A 12,760-nucleotide genomic window follows, 5' to 3' on the forward strand; every position below is an offset into this window, starting at 1 on the left:
GGAAATATACCTGTGAGTGTTCTTGTACTTGCTATCGGCATGTTGTTCCACTGTTTGTTCAAATTGCCATTAAACTACATCAATACTGGTTTCGTTAGCCCCTCTATGGCGTTTTTGCTCCTGTGTTAGAATTAAGATAGCAGACTTCCAAAAGGCAGTTACGTGGTTATATCAATAAACCATGTTGGAATTCTCTTTATTTTCTGTTTGGTTTGACAACAATCTTTAACTGGGAGTGGCAGTAGAAGAATTGAAGAATCTTTTTCTTTTTTTTTTTTTTTTAATAATTATTCACTACTTGCCTGATGAAAAGAAATGTTAACGTACTACTCTATAGTCAGAATATTATAATAATGTCAGAATAAAGTAGGAGAAAAATATTTTTTAAAAACAATACTGTGAATAAAAGTCCAAATTTTTGGGTTAACGTGATAATATTCCAAAAAAAACATGAATAAAATATTGTGAGAATCAAATCATTATTTACCAAAAAAAAATAGTCTCAATATTAAATTTTAATTCAATTAAATGCATTTAATTACTTTAAATCTTGATATTTTCTGATTCAGGCACAGTTCACCAGCTGATGATCTCATGCTGTTGCATCTAGCATCATGCGGGAATTTTGACTCAAAATAAACGTTATCTATTTATTCTGGAGTAAAAGTCAACAATTATTCAGCTAATGAATTGTCAGCAATTAAATCTCAGCTTTGCCTTATTGAATTTAATCCAGTTGCAATTTAACCCACTGCACCTCGAACATAATATTTTATTAACAGTGCGTTCCATTCAGTCATTGAAATGGTGAAATATGTATTTCCCAAAAATGTCGAGTGAGCGGAGTTCTTTCCCAACTTCTTTACAACTCTCACACAGTGCAGCAAATAATAAATAAACAGGCGACATTTAAGTCAATTGCTGCTGCTCTTGTCCACCGGTAAATGCCAAATCTTAAATCTTCATCTTACCAAACATTTTAGACAATTCCCTTTCCCAGTTCTTTTGTCCATGAAACACGATGCCTCGGTTTTGTATCATATTTTATTCTCACAAATTTGTGGCGAGGTGTGCTTGCTTATTTACTCTCATTGAGATGGGTGGAGGGCACTGGAGGCCTTTCTTTTTACACAGCTATCCCAACGTGGAGAGTTTCAAACTATGAACATTCGCGTAAAGTTGCAACCCTAATCATATTAGTTATAAAAGCAATTAAAAAATCAGCAGTAAACATCGGTTCCGTATCATTTCCCGCTCTGTCGAGTCTACAAACATCTCATTTTATTCTCATTCTAACAACGGCGCTGATCTTAATTATTTTCATCACCACATTTGGAAAGTGAATGGTGACATTTTCCAGACATGCAGGTAAATTAAACAAAATCATCCAATGCAAGTAAACAAATGTTGCCTGTGCTTGACCGGCATCATTATTGGGATGCGTCACAAATGTTCTTTTTCTGAATTTAAAACAAATGTGCAAATATTATGGAGTCAATCCCTCACAATTAAAGCCAAAGTAAGTACCATCTTTTTTTTTTTTTTTTTTTTTGGTCGATCGCCGTGAAAAATAATTTGTATTTGTCTCTCTCCCCCCAATCCACTTACACACCCTGAATTCACAATTCACCAGAGGCTATATATGCCAACCCAACTAAATACCAACAATCTATCATCCCAGATATTTCATACTCCTCCAATTCAATAAGTCAGTGTGATATATATACTGTGTCTGGTGGCTTTAGGAAAGAGAAATGTGTGTTGAGGTTAGCGAGTGTATAGGCTTTTAAGATGCATTGTTTTTGCCTTCTTTTGGGGACACATTTCAGCCTTTTGAAAAAAAAAAAAAAAAAGCCTTAGGAGATATGTCAACGTATTAACTTGAACGCAGGGATGAACTGAGTAGATATGAGACAAGGTCATTGTGAGATCATGTCCAAGACCGTCTTGCTAGTGTGATATGTGAGGATCAACATTTTACGACGTCAGGCACAAACGTTTGGCGGTGGCCGGGAAGGTGATGATATCCGTGAACGAAGGTTATTGGATTTTTCATTCTTGTTGAGTTTTATTTCATCTTAACTTTTAGTTTTCAAATTCAGTTAATGTATTTATTTATTTATTTTTGTTCATTTTCATTTATTTCAAAAATATTTTGAAAATGAATGCAAGGGGACAAAAATTTTTTTATAATAAATAACACCCATTCCAAAAGGGTGATAATTGACTAGATGCTGCAAGATGGTGGCAAAGCATTTTTTTTTTCCTCGCATAAGCGGCTGGATGACTCAGCGGGTAGCGGCCCCGAGGACACCGGGGACTGGGAAACAAATCCCAGTCAGGTGAATGATAGCATCCACAAGTCCATCTTCTGAAACCAAGATCATCTCTAACTTCACATGAAAGACGAAGCTTGTGTGTGTTAATTTGTAGGAAAATTAACTATTGGTGCGAAACAGCATGCATCATTAGCATATGAGGGATTTCCATTATGAGAAGTTCAATCAGATGAAAACCATTTACTGCCACTTTATCTTTTGAATCAACCTTCTCTCTCTCATTGGAAGAATGCAAAAAAAAAAAAAGAAAGGACAAAAATGATGCTCCCAGAAAACGTGTGATTCCTCTGCGCCAAAAACATTCCAGCCAACAAAGCATGTCATTTTACCTCTCAGGAGGGTGAGAGGCTCCCTCAAGACAAACAACAAAAAAAGAAGGCAACTAGTGATGCGTTTAACAAAACTAAGTTGATATGCCACCTGTAAAGCACATGAACCGCCGATTAGCGTCTATGTGGTATGTTCGCCTTTAAGCAACGACTATCTGAACACAAACGGTGCACCAGTACGTGTTGCCAGAATAGGCTCCAGCGATTAGCGTTTCAGATATTGAATGGGTGGATGGATATTCTTCATCCTCTGTAAAGAACAAGTCATACTAATACCATACTGCTGAGCTGAGAGCACACTACACTATGTCTATACGTCTTACTTCTACTCTCCTACCATCTGGATCTCCGCCCAGCCTAGCTAATCATGTCACGTAACAGTTTAGTAAGTCAATATGCCATTATGTCCCGTTGAAATCTAAATGCTGTGCTATACCTTGAAACAATCCACCGCTGCAGCTAGACATGTGACTAAACTTTTCTCCTCTTCTCTCCTCTCCTAGACAAGTGCACTGCAAAAGACTGGCAAAAAGATTTCTACAAAATACTTGGACTAAAGGTATACACACAAACAACCTCCGCAAACACACACACGCACTTCCGTTTGGCAATATCCGTAATGTGCAATTTAATGGTCGAAAGCATTTAATGTGTTCTTTATATGCTCCGGCTTGTTGTGGATTTATCAAGCCGAAGCACATCCAATCAGACAATTAGCGCTCATCTTGGGCTAATTTCCTCGTGTGGATTCATCACCATCAGTGACTTTTTAATTGGGACAGACTCAATTGTCACCTCATTATTACACGGTAACATACTTTCGCTCTTGCACATGCACGCACGCGCACACGTTTGATTCATGAGAACATAATCATCTGTTTCTATTTAGAGGACCGAGCATTTTTGTTTGTATACTACACCAACACCGTCAAATCTGCTGAAGAGCGCCACTCATACATGAATAAAGACTCAATAGGCATTTGGTGTAATTACGCATCGTTGTTTTTTAATGTCGCGCAGGATTAGGAATCACGTGTGTACTCAATCATTCTCGATCTGGGGCTCAACGTCAGTTAATCGCTTCATGACATCATTTTTATACCTGTAGTACCTTCACAGTGATTTCACACGGCTATAAATTACAACTACCTGATTTCAGTGTTATTATCATGTTATTATCGTGTGTACTCAATCATTATTGATCTGAGGCTCAGCATCAGTTAGTCACTTCAAGACATCATTTTTATACCTGTAGTACCTTCACAACAATTTTACACAGCTATAAACTACAACTACCTGATTTCTGTGTTATTATCACGTTATTATCGTGTGTACTCGATCTTTCTCGATCTGGGGCTCAAGCATCAGTTAATCACATTTCATTTTTTTCTACTCAAAAGCTGTGCTGATCTCAAATCAAACAATCACTATAAACTGCGGAGTTGCAGACCGATACATGCCACAAATAAACAAAAGCACAGCTCAAATTATGAACAGCAGTACTGACGGGAACCAAATAAGCCCAATTTTGAATGAACGATTTCATGGTAGCCCTCTCGAGTCTGGAGACTTGACGCAACATGACAATGTTGGCTTCCTTGGTGCACTGTACACTTGTCTTCCTATTCTAGTGCTGCCATTTCACATGGACACAATTCGTCTCTGCAACTCCCTTCGCTGCCAGCTTAGCGTCAGGACAACAATGGGCCCCCTCGCTGCGTTTGAGCTCTTTGTAGAGAGGAGAACAACTTTCCCACCTTGAACTGCCTGAGCGAGGAGTGACAGCAGCGGAAGCCGTTGATGTCAGCTTCCTAATCACGGAGGATTATAGTGTGCGCGCGCCTGTGTCACTCTTGATTATGGCACAGGCAACATGAGACAATGCAGCAAGGAGGAAGACTTCTCTTTGCCGACACTCCATAAAATGAACCAGAAATTCAAGCATGTGTTTTTTTTTGGGTGCAGTTGATGAACAACTCCTACAAGAGAAAAGTTTTCAGACTAGTTTTCCAGGCCAGGTGAAAAGAATGCAGTTTTTGACGTCTACATCCGTCGATTGCAGTGAATGAGTTAACATCATTTTGGAAATATTTGGTGGAGTATTGTAACAATACACACGTGATCTTTTTAAGCCAGTTAAATATTTTAACTCAGCTCAGTTTTATTTCCTTCAAAATAATTTGCATTCATAACCCTGCAAATTTAAATACTGTACCATATGAGTACCAATTCCAAGGTATTATTCAAATAAATATCCGTTACAAGCTTCACAAAAAAGTAGTACTTGATATATATGATTAATCACAATTAATTACCAAGGAAAATCATTAATCAAAATTATGCATCAAAGTTTAAAATAACAATTTGTCTTCTGCGTAGCTTTGTTGTTTGTTGAACTGACTAACTTAGAGACTTAAAACACTTTGAGGGACGCGGCCAAACGTGACAGAACTATTATGAAGTGTGCGGGTGCTTAGTAGTTTTCATAAATTTAAAAATAGGTTTAAAGTTTCACTTTTTATTCTAGACAAATGTTTTCTTTTTCCAAGTGAAGAGAATATAAATTTTCTAATCTTGCCAACAGTTTCAGATGTCACTTTTGTGATCGTCCAATTCAGTCGTTTTCGCCCACGTCGCTCCGTGTGCCTGACACAGTGGAAGCCGTGTTGCTTTTCATTTCGCGTCGCTGTGGCTTCATCCCATCTCTGATCTTTTTCATTGTCAAACTCCTTTTATTATTCAAATATAGAAATTAAAAAAAAAAAAATTGATCGCCTGAAGTTGACTGTGATAGACACCACCTCACCTGTGACTTCAATGAGAAAAAGTAAGAAATAACTGTACTGTCACATAAGAACAAACTTGCCTGAACATTGAGGGTTCTTTTTAAAAACCAAAAGCTTGATTGAAGCCAATACCCAGATGAGATATTGTACTCGTGTGTGTTCGCTCACTTAAGATCTGCCTGCTGAAATAGCCGCAGCAATGTGTCGTCATGACAGCCTCCCTGCTCATGAACTGGACCTTTTTGTCTTTTCTTCTCCTCACCAACCTCTTGCTGAGATAACATCACAAGCATGTCTCACCACCGAGATAACGCGTTTCAATCCGGGGCTTTAAAGCCTCTGGTTGGCCGATAGCTCGGTTCAATACTGAACAGTCTGACTCATGTCTTAAAAATCCTCCTTTATTTGCTCAGGTGTCTTCACAAGGTAGGATGAACTGCAACATACCGAAAACCATATGCAGAATTCATTCAACGTTAGTAGCAACTGATCAGATTATGATCAGTCAAGAGGAGCAGACGAGTTGGCGCGCAAACTTTTAAAGCACAGCGTGATGATATCACACTTTGTTGTGATTTAAATCTGTCTGGGTTGTGAAAGCTGTTTACACAAATCAATGATCAGGCCAAGTATTTATCTTGCGGTTCAACAATTTTTTTTTTTTTTTTTTTGGTAAGGTTTATCGTCTTTTGTTCTGTACGACAGAACAATAACCAATTAAGAGTTTTTCCTCAATTAAAAGGTCACCATCTGTTGGATTACAAATACATTTTAAAACGCAATCTGATCTCTTGCATAAGAGTTTGCCTATTATATTTTTGGTCGGATAATCACAAAATCACTATTATTTATCATTCATATAAAAACCGGTTTTCTTTTAAAACAATGTTGTATATGCAGTTTAATACCTATGGTACAATATGAGTGTGGTATTTTTATTCTTTTCCAGTAGCTTAGTTAAGAAAACTTGATTGAATAGTTGTTTGTTTAGTGCCCTGCGACTGGCTTTTGACATGTTCACGGTGTACACCGGTCGGCTCCCACACAAATTGAGCTGGGTACAGAAAATGGATGGATGTCTATTGTGGCCTCTGTGCGCTAAGAAGGTGAAGTCTTTCAACTTTGTGAGACTAATTCAAAAGTTTTCTTTAGGTACTCTAAGATAAATTGAAACTCGTTAACGGTTTTAAATCGTTGTTTTGAAAATGGTTTGGCTTGCAAACCGGAAGTATAAAGCATACATTTTACTGCGTGTGACGTGAGCCCAACACTGACATTTTGGAAAACCAGTTAAAACTACCAAATGAAATTATTTTTTTCACTTGAACAGCTTCACTATACAAAGATAAAAATAGTATAAATGACCACTTATATGTAGAAATTTACCCAAGAATGGTGAACCGACGGAAACACTTGCCGTATTGTACTTTTGATACATTCAAGGATCGAGGTGGACCCCGCAACTTATCAGCTGCTTGTGTCGCAAAATATAAAATGCCTTCAGCTGGAATGCACGCTTTTCAAATCCTTCCCACTCATGCTCAGGAATACGTCCAAAATATAATAATAGTTGCGTGTGCAAAAACTCCTCACTCATTTTGGAAAAAACATAAGAGATAAACATGCTGGCATTGTATTTTAAAGCGAAAGAACTGAGCTTCCATTTTAGTTTCTAAAGTATTTCCAGCTGATGCATAAGGTTAAGTAATGTTGTCGCGTGTACCTCGGGAGTTCAAAATTTAGCAACCGTAAAGCACTTTTCTTTTTTGCCCACTTCATCACATAGAGGACAGTGTGAATATTTGGTAACAATTAGGTAGGTTACTAGTTTTCTGAAAACAACCCAAATATGGTGTGGCATATTGCAGATTTTCACCTCACAATCAACCGGAGGTTTCACTTTTCTGTGTTTAGAAAAGAAGCTCGTGGCAAGAGTATGCAGTGGTAGTCGTAATAATAATGACGGTCATCAAAAGCCAGTCCTTCGAGAAGGTACTTTGCAAGCAACACAATAGCAAATGTTCTGTTTGATCCTCTGCAGTTGCTTTATCTTTCCCACACGGCTTATGGTTTTGGATTGTTGCTGCGCGTGCCATCCTGCCCACCTTTAAACCGCCGTAGAGTGATAGCACAGGTGGGAGAGGATGTTTCATGCACACACCTTTTTACTCGCCATTAAAGCTTCGGGACAATGTGTTGTCGTTGCGTCCCACAAGATATAGCGGGCTTTGAAACGGGAACATAAAAGGGGGGGGGGATGGCTCTTCTGAAAGCGAGGGACCAGAGCAACACACAACGGCGGCCTCATGAGGCGGCGGGTAGTCTTGTTTGAAGTACTTTTATGTTTGCTTTTTGTTGGAGGTCGGGGCAGTGCGAAAAAAAAGTGAGGTGAAGAAAGATTATACTAAAACGCCAAGCCCAGCCTCTGATCAATGGAAGTATTCTGAGTAAAAATGTTTTGAATTAAATCAATCATTAATTACAAATCAGGGACGGACACTTCAAAGCGTTCATTCTGGAGAGTGAACTAAATGTTTTTTTAGCGCAGTTTAATATTTTTATTTTATTATTTTATTTTATTTACCTAAAAAAATATTTTGCATACATTGCAAAGCCAAATTTAATGAATTAAAATATACTTCATATTTGGTGATCTTTACATAAATTCCAGGATATGTGTGAAGTGCTACACCTCGATAGTTATCCGTTTCCTACCTTGTTAAATCATTATGAAATAAAATAGATAAATAATAAAAATAAATAGAGATTCTGAGGACTCATAACGTCAGTGTCTTCACATAGATGAATATTAATAACCCAAGGTAATTTGAGGTCATTGGTGATTTCAGAAGTGTGTATCAAACGTTGCATTAATCGGGACCCAAGAGCTAGCTCTGTTTCAAATTGGGTTGCGACCCTTGCATTATTATTTTTCACATTATTATATAAAATGTATTACCTTTCTGGAAAGTGGCAACACGAAGGGTTCTCATATTGCCGTTTCAGGATGCTCAACAAGTGCGGTTCCATTACAACATATGCTTGTGCTTGTAAATCCTTTGCTTTAAAGGCTCCCACCGCTCGAGTTGTTTTCTTCCTTTTGTCTGATTTTGGTTGGATTGTTGACAAGACTCATGCCGTTTCTTGGCTACAGCGACTGGCTGGGCCTCCCCTCAGAGTGGAAACGGCTATTTTCTTTTCTTTAAGTCATTTGTGCATCCCTGTACGTCTATGAAATGCAACATGTGTTCAGAAATCTGATTTTAAAAGGTTTGAAGCATCTTTTTTTTTTATACCAATTGAATCCTTAGGTACGTAGTCTATTATTATTATTTTTTTTTTTGCAAATTCACCAGCAAAATTTGTCTGAAATTTTTAAGCATGCACCATTTTGTTAGATTTTTTTAATTTATTTTTTTTGTCACTTTTAATTAAAGGACCACCGTCCAGTTCTAAAATGGACAATGAGTTGGCTTGTAGACGACCTTCAAAATAGAAGGGCCATGGGTATTCAGCTGCAGCAGACAGTTGAAGAAAGAAAAAAAAAAATCAATTCCCTCCAACTTGTAACCGCTTGAACTTCGAGGACTTGCACGGCACCTTTGCTCTTTTCTTGTCGTCTCCTTTTATAACGCGACAGTCTTCTGACAAAGCTCCGACTGCTCCACATGTTGATTCTCTGGATATTGGCGGTTTTTATTCTTAACGTCCTATATTGTCTTTCTCTAATCTTCCGGTATTTTTATTTTTTTGATTTTTAATTGAATGACCCATTCTTAACTCATTCACTGCCATTGACGGGCATAGACGTCGAAAAGTACATTTGTTTTACCTGGGCTGGGAATGAATGAATTAAGTCAGTGTTGCTTTTTTGGTTCCACTCCACTGTACAGCTGGAAACAATCTTGACATCCCGAACTCTGCTTGAAATCCCAGTTGAGACAACTCTTACTTCGAGATCTTTAAAACTGGGAAAAAAATCTGTTTGGGAAAGATCAAGTGGAAACTTTGATAAAGGGCAGGCAACATTGAAATTCTGAAGATAGTGAAATCAGATGAATAGGCAGGTTTTGTAGTTGTGATACCGCAGACTCTACGGCAACATCCTCGCAACTCGGACGTTCGGGCATCTAAGAGGGGGAGAGATAAACGTGGGACGAGTAAGCACCTACGCAATAAGACCAGGTATTGGTTTGGTCTTCATGTTGGGGGTGTTGCACATTAACCTGCAGGTTAACGTGAAGCCAAATGGAGGTTGTGGGCTCGACGTGCGTACGGTCAGCAAGGGAGGGCTAAGAGGGCTGCTGTCAGAAACGGTGCAAAAAACAATGAATAAAACAAATGGGAAATTCACTCTCCTTCGCTACTTTGAAACCCGAGTATCAAAAGTGAGTGGAAATAAAAAGACTTTCACGGATAACCAAAATCCTCACAGTAAGAGAAAAATGAAAAGCCATCAGAGGACTGAAGGCTGCTGATGAGTATGACGCCTGCAGATAATGCAAAATGAAAGTGGCAAATGAAAGAGCAAAGGGGGGAGACGGGCAACTGGGGCACGGAGGTGATTTGAAGAGAGGAAATTTGACAAAATGGTCAATTTAAGCACTACTCTTGGCTTTCACCCCTCTTTGTGACATCACTGGGCCGGTTCAGATCAGCACGTAGATGCTTTCTGGTGCCTGGGAGGAGTTGTGGTTGGAGACCAGCCTTAAGTCTAGAAACGGCACTTGATGTCTTATCATCCCACTATTGCTCCGACAAACGGCGTCCCACTGGGTCTGGCATCTGGAGAAGCGGCAGAGATTAACATGACAGATGGATTATAGCAGACAGATGCTTCATAAATGTCCTCTTTTTGACTTGAGGCATTGTAAACTGATCTCAGAGTGAAGTGATCTATTTCTGTGAAAGCTGAAAATTGCAATGCCTTGTCTATAATTCAGATTTATTTAATTTATTTTGAACATGTCCTGTTTGGCTTCTTAGTTATGCAGTATGATGGATCTGTTTTCCTTTTCATGCTGGAAGAGTTGTCTGTGTAAAAGGAACGTTTGATGTACTGCCGCTATTATTTGGTGTGAGATTTGTATTCAGATACTCTGTTTATTCGAAAAGTACATTAGTAAAGCGTCACCGTCTGGCAGTTTTTGTGTTCAAAAACATCAAGTGAGTTCAACCTTGGAGTGACTTTTTAAATTGAATGAGCCCGTAAAATGTAGTCCAAAACTTATTTTGCGAAACATGTCGAAATATGGAAAGATTTCTTTTTTTTTTCAGGGAATTTTCAACCAATTAAAAATGCGCGGATTTGTTGGTTCAAGTTTGAAAGTCTGGATGTTTTTTTTTTTTTTTTTTTTTTTAAGACAAAGCGTGAAAATATTTACAGTTAGTTACATTTAAGTAAGCCTGATTTATTAAAAAAAAAAATAAATAAATAAAAAAAAAAAGAAAAAAAAAAAAGAACCAGGAAGTATGTCAGCCATGAAAGTAGTACTTAAGTGCTCACCAATTCCCTTTCTCGCATTACTTTGCTTTTTATTGTAAGTTATGGCGCCAAGATCTTTGAGAAAGTTCACAGTTGTTCACTTAAATCTTGTTTTTTGTTTTTATTACGGAGCTCAAACAACCCATTTTTCATTGGACCTGTTTTCTGAGATTGCTCGTGTGAAATTCACAAGCTGAGCCATAATTGACCCCTGAGCAACTGCGATCATTTTAGTCGATACCGAGTGTCAAAATGGCCGCCTGCTGAAATGGATAAAAACAGGTGCGTTTTGTTGCCTAATTCATACTCCCAAATCACACATGTACTAATGAGGATGCCGTGTTTCGACTGGTGGGGATGCATCGAACATATTGTAAAAAACATTTTTGACTTGACTTCCCCTTTAAAGTCTGAACAAACAGCATGTTCAGTGAGGAAGCTCAATACAAGGGCGGTAACCTCAGTGTAATTACATGCTGCTGCTTTTCTTTTTTTTTTTTTTTTTTGCAATTCACTTCTCATTTCACACCCACTTGGAGCATGTGCAAGATGGAACTATTGTCTTGTGTCCGTTAGAAATATCAAGCTCACCTCAGATAGAAGGCCAGTCTAATAAAAGAGGAACACAAAGGATCAAATACATTATTCATCTTGTAATTTTAGTACTGTGTGCTGTGTGGCTTTTATCATTTACTTTGGACTTTGGGTATTAAAGTCGTTTTCATTATGTATGTATTTATTTCAATTTTTTTGTTTTCAAATTAATTTCTGAAGTTGTTCAAAATCAGCCGGCCGGGTTTTTCCTGACGCTTTTCACGTTTCATTTCCACATGCGGGGGGGGGTTTATGTTCACGTTGTGCATGCTCGATTGAGAGGCTGCATGACATTTCTAATTAGCATCAAGGCAGGCAGGATGATTATTACAATGACGAGAGAGAAACACTTGATACGTGACACTGCTGACGAGCATGCGCGCACATTTGAAGCTGCAGCACTCTGGGGTTTGCGTCGGCTGCATGTGCTCATCTAAGTGCATGTGTCCTCGAGAATAAATAAAGCCTGGAGGAAGTAGAAACCTCTTGCCTTTGAATGAGGGAATCCATCCTTAATTGAGCCTCTTTGGATCACACGTGCGCATTGGAAACACTTCTCGGCATCACGTTTTGCACTTTGACCCTTGGACTCAATCCAACCCGGTGACATTGAACATTCCGCGTGTTCATGGAAGTGTAAAACTGTACACTATAAGACTGCGCTCATGTATTGTTCTATTTATAGACATAATAGGCTTGCTTTGTGCCTATTTTTGACATATTTCTCTCTTTTGCCAGCATGCACATAACAATTTCATTCCTTAATTGCTTTACATTCCTTTTTGGTAGCAGGTCTCAGTTGTGATTTGTAGTCACCAAAATATGCTCAATACACCATTCTACCAGATTTGATCTTGCCATGGCAATTTTTAAAAATAATTTTTCCAATCAGTATTTAAGTCAATGATTGATACGCCAATGAGAAATACATTTTACTGGGGTTCTATTAATACTGATTCCAATGAGTTACTTATTACCCCCAAATATTAAACAATAAAAACGGTTTGTGCATCCCTATGGTCAACAAATGGATCAAGGATTATTTTTAAACCGTGTCCAAAATACGTTTCGGGCACTTAAAGCCAACTCTGATTTTAAAATTTGCTGTTGACCTGGCCACATTTATTGAAGCCATGTATTTATTTTTCCATGTATATTTACGACACCACCAATGTAATTAGTTTCCACAAGTCTTTAAAAAGTCTTCCATTTAATTTTCTAAAATGC

At 38.2% G+C, this 12,760-nt stretch overlaps 1 protein-coding gene across 3 annotated transcripts in view; it reads left to right on the plus strand.

Moving 5' to 3' along the window:
• Positions 1–12,760, plus strand: part of tnr (tenascin R (restrictin, janusin)) — a 114,057-nt gene that overhangs the window by 50,497 nt on the left and 50,800 nt on the right. For all 3 annotated transcript variants that reach the window (XM_088311657.1, XM_088311658.1, XM_088311659.1), the window contains one exon: positions 3,172–3,227. The gene's annotated coding sequence lies outside the window, so the exon portion shown is untranslated. The remainder of the gene's footprint in view (positions 1–3,171; positions 3,228–12,760) is intronic.

This window comes from Idiotropiscis lumnitzeri, chromosome 12, assembly GCF_059441095.1.
Source record: "Idiotropiscis lumnitzeri isolate Australia: NSW breed Sydney's pygmy pipehorse chromosome 12, RoL_Ilum_1.0, whole genome shotgun sequence".
In the NCBI taxonomy this organism is placed as follows: Eukaryota; Metazoa; Chordata; class Actinopteri; order Syngnathiformes; family Syngnathidae; genus Idiotropiscis; species Idiotropiscis lumnitzeri.